The 4,899-nt window shown below is 24.4% G+C and overlaps 1 pseudogene across 1 annotated transcript; it reads left to right on the plus strand.

The window, feature by feature from the left end:
• LOC143618497 (SPX domain-containing protein 3 pseudogene) lies at positions 1 to 832 on the plus strand (annotated as a pseudogene). Its single transcript, XR_013151020.1, has 2 exons — positions 1 to 247; positions 682 to 832. The product of XR_013151020.1 is annotated as an SPX domain-containing protein 3 pseudogene (transcript).
• Positions 833 to 4,899: the final 4,067 nt, after the last annotated feature.

Here is a 4,899-nt window from a genome sequence, read left to right on the forward strand (position 1 = left end):
GTTTGATCAAGAAAACCGGAAAATGAAATTCGGAAAGAGGTTGAAGCAACATGTTGAAGAAACTCTGCCTGGGTGGCGTGACATGTACTTGAATTACAAGGATTTGAAGAAGCTCGTGAGACTGATATCTTCATCGTTAGAGTATGGGAAATTGGAAGCCGAGTTTGTGTATCTTTTGAACAATGAGGTCGACAAGTTTAATGTGTTCTTTGTGGAACAAGAAGAGTATTTCATTATTCGTCATAAGGTTAGTTTATATCTGCACACTATTATAAGCTTATATATTTGTTGAGAAAACATAAGATAATTTGGCCATTTGACAAGAACCTTTTTTTCTTCCTTTGTTGTCATGAATATGGATAATGGATTAACTTGAAATCTATGTTGATCTCGGATCGTTTCGTTCATATATAGATTTATAGACTCAGAAGGACCCAAGAAGATTGTGTGTGTTCTCTTGCAAGTAACAATACCCATGCATACGTTATCCATCACCAAAATAACAATCCTTATATTGATCACTGCTTTGTCTTATATTTTATATTGTTATATGAAAATATCATGTCATTATAATATTCCTTATCTTGTGTTAAGTCATCGCGTTTACATAGTCCACGACTAGTGACATTAATTAAGGGTTTAGTTTATTTTCTGACTTGTGTCTATTCTTGAAATATATAGGAGTTGCAGCAAAGAATAAAGAGGGTGAAAGAGAGTGAACCATCTTCACAAGAACAGTATGAAGAAGAGATGGCAAGAATTAGAAAAGACATTGTTGATTTCCATGGTGAGATGGTCCTTTTAGTCAACTACAGCAACATCAATTACACCGGTAAGAAAATCTTTTTGACCATTTTATGGCCAATCAAATTATTTATGTCAAAGATTTAGCTGTTACGTATTTTCATATGTGGGTCATATTTGTTTATAGATTTTTTTTTTTTTAAAATAGGATATTTTAAAAGGTTGAAATGGTTTTTAGGAGAGAGAAATAATGATAATGGTTTCTAGATGATTCATCACTTGAAATGGTGGATCTCTGATTACATCTAGTGTCTGTCAGTTTCTATCAGGTGAGTTTGACAACTAGCTGGTGTTTCGTCATTTAAAATGGCAGATGTCACTTCTTCTGATTCGCCACTATGACTAGCGGTTCACGATACCCAAAGTAGCCTATCTCTATCAGTCAAAATGTCTTTTTGACAGATGACAAGTGTTGTCTGAGTATCCGCCATTTCAAATAGCAAGCGTGAACAGTATCTGCCAGATTTGACCTCTGATTTGATAACCAAGGCTTTAATGTTTCATTTTTCTTTTCATATTTATTGTATTAATATTTTTATACTTTTATTTTATTTATTTAAAAGACTAATAATTAGCATTATTTATAAAATAATATAATTAATTATTAAAAATTAATTAGTATTATTAAAAAGTCTAATATTATTAATTAATTAGTATTAATATAATAGCAATTACTTTTATTTATTAAAGAGAATAATCTGTTTTTAGTTTTATTCATTTTACTTCTATTAATTATTAATAATTAATTAGTATCATTAAAAAGAATAATAGTTAGTATAATTATTTAATAATAATTAGTATATTAATAGTACTTTTATTAATTAATATAATATTAATTGAGTTTAGCTATATTTTGTTCGGTAGGGCTTTTTGATAAAATATGGGTCAGATCAGTTAGTACGGATACAGTTCACACTTATCATTTAATAAAATATAAATTAGATATGGTAGTATGGGTACTGTTCAAACTTGGTAATCATTCCTTCACTTTAATATCCATCTTGACAAACATACACACATATGCATTTTGGTAGGTCTTTTTTGGTAGGTCTTTTTTATAAAATCTGGGTCAGATAAGATAGTATGATCACTGTTCACACTTGCCATTTAAATTGTCATAACTCAATTTTATCAAGAAAGCCTACAAAAAAATATGACTGAACTCAAATAATATTATATTTATTAATAAAAGTAATTTTAATATGCTAATTAATATAATTAATAATACTAATTATTATTCTTTTTAATAAATAAAAGTAATTAATATTATATTAATACTAATTAATATTATTTGTTTTTAACACTAATTATTTTTTAATTAATTATATTATTTTATAAATAATATTAATTATTAGTCTTTTTAAAAAATAAAACCAATGTAAAAACAGATTAATACAATAAATATAAAATGAAAAATGAAAACATTAAAAAGTCTGAGTTATCAAATCAGAGATCAAATCTGACAAATCCTGTTCACACTTGCCATTTGAAATGATGGATGTTCAAATAATACTTATCATTTCAAATGGCAGATGTCTGTCAAAAAAATATTTTGACTAACAGGGGTAGGCTACTTTGGTTATCGTGAACCGCTTGTAAGAAAGTTACCATACTCAGACTGTTTAACTCTTTTAATTTTTTATATATAGGTCTGATTTCTTTTGAGAACTAATTTGGGTTATAAAAACTTTAAAGAACTCAACGTAGCAAGTTTTTTTGATTTTTTTTACATATATATGTAATATACGTATGTTACTTGTACGTAGAAAAAGTACAACATTTTTTACGCATCGAATCAACATTTTACATAGGTGTAATGAACGTTTAAATTAGTGTAATCACTGTACATCTTTATTCTCTCTCATATTTATTTTTTAATTAAATTTAATCTCAACTACATAATCTAGCCTATTTAAATGTGCGGTTAAGAATAAGGTTTTTAAAGTTCTTAAAATTCAACAAGGTTCTCAAATTATTCCTCATATATATATATATATATATAGAGAGAGAGAGAGAGAGAGAGAGATATGTGAGAACTATTTTGAAATTAAGAACTTTGAAAACCATTTTAAACAATAAAAAAAACTCTTTTTAAGAAAAATCAAAAAATTTATCACACAAAAAAAATGCAAAATAAAAAAAGTAAAAAAAAAAACCAATATTTTTTATCTTTCATCCCAGTTTCATAAAAAAAATTAAAAAATAAAAAATACCAGTTTTGCAAAATTATATATATATATGTATAATACGTATTTTTTAATTTTATACATGTTATTCTTTATATATACGTACAATTTAGATAAATAATAATGTACATATGTATACATTATGTAAATCGAGATTAAATAAAAATATACATATATGTATAACTAGATTTTTTTTAATGAAACCGAGATGAAAAATACAATTTTTTGTTTTTTTTTAAATGTTCGTTTTTTTTTTCGTTTTAAAATTTTTAAGTGTTTTTTTTTGCCCAAAATAGTTATCAAAGTTCTCAATTTTAAAAAGTTCTCTTAAGATCCTCATATATATATATATATATATATATATATATATGTATATATATGTGTATATATATATATATATATATATATATATATATATAGGGTTAGTTTCATTTGAGAACTCAAAAAAAGTTAAGAACTTTTAGAAACTCTTAAAAACCAAATATTTTTTTAACTTTTTTTACATATTAACATTATTTGAGACTTGTTTTATTATCTTTATTTAAAAAATTTTTTGATTACATATATAAATCACAAGTTACACATGTGTAAAATTTATGTGATAAAAATTTACATATGTGTAAAAAAACATAGATATACGTAAAAAAAACTAATTTTCATAATTATAATCGTAAATATAGATGTTAAAAGTGATAAAACTACACTTAAATAACATTAACATACAAAAATTTTCATAAAAAACGTTAGTTATTAAGAGTTCCTTCAAGTTCTTAAATAATTTAAGAGTTCTCAAATGATACTAATCATATATATATATATATATATATATATGTTTTGTATATAATTATAAATTAAACTCTATTGCTATAACATAATATATGTATAATTTAGTTATATATATTCTCATAATTGTCTATACAATATATTTTTTTTATCTATTATGTAACTAGTTTTTGAGCCCGTGTCACACACGGAATAATTCAAATTATAAAATTAGAAGTAAAGCAAATAATTGCATAGCGTATATGAAAAAAATATATTACATCTATGCTTGTATCTATACAATGTGTACATAAATTGATTTTATTTATATCACAAAATGATTTTTTTAAACGAACTTAATAAAAAATGCCCGTGCAAAAACATACCCGAGAATGCTTCTTTCTATTGAAAAATTCATTCTCGGTGTCATATATGTATAATTGAAAGACTTTTGGTTATGAACCAATTTCAGAACTAAGACTTTTCAAACTATAGTAGTTCTAACCACTCAGCCTAAATACACTTAAAAATAAATTTGAAACCCGAATCATGTTTAAAATTCCAACTTTTATACTTTTGACATTTTAAAGTCAACACTTTGAACCCATAATAAATTTGATGATAAATCTATTTTGCATTCTCAAACTTTTAAAAATACTCAAAATTTTCATTTTTGACCCGTAACAAATTTTGACCAAAATGTAGTTAACTTGTATCAAACAATCTATTTACCAACTTTTGACCCATAAAATCAAATTTAAGTTCCAAAAAAAAAACCTGAAACAATTTTCATTTGAGAAACATGATTTGTTGTTGATTTTTGAAATTCACCAAGTATTTTGAAATATATAGTAAAATAATATGTTAATATTTATATTTATAAAAATATATGGATATTATATAAATATAGTGTAAAAGAAAAGTAGATAATTATTGATTTATTACATGTATTGGGTATATTAGTTTTTGAGGAAAAAAATTGTGAGAATTAATCAAAACATGACAAGTGTCCACATTTATTTTACTTTATTAGAATAGGTAGATACATACTTATTAGTAAAATTTATTATATTTGCATATATACTAGGCTTGTTTAAGTTTGCAAGTCTAGTCATGTTCGGTATATGAAGCTCAGATTGCGAGCTCG

This window comes from Bidens hawaiensis, unplaced genomic scaffold (genome assembly GCF_021521415.1).
Source record: "Bidens hawaiensis isolate Kalapana, Puna unplaced genomic scaffold, B.hawaiensis_p1.1 tig00080247_1, whole genome shotgun sequence".
Lineage (NCBI taxonomy): Eukaryota > Viridiplantae > Streptophyta > Magnoliopsida > Asterales > Asteraceae > Bidens > Bidens hawaiensis.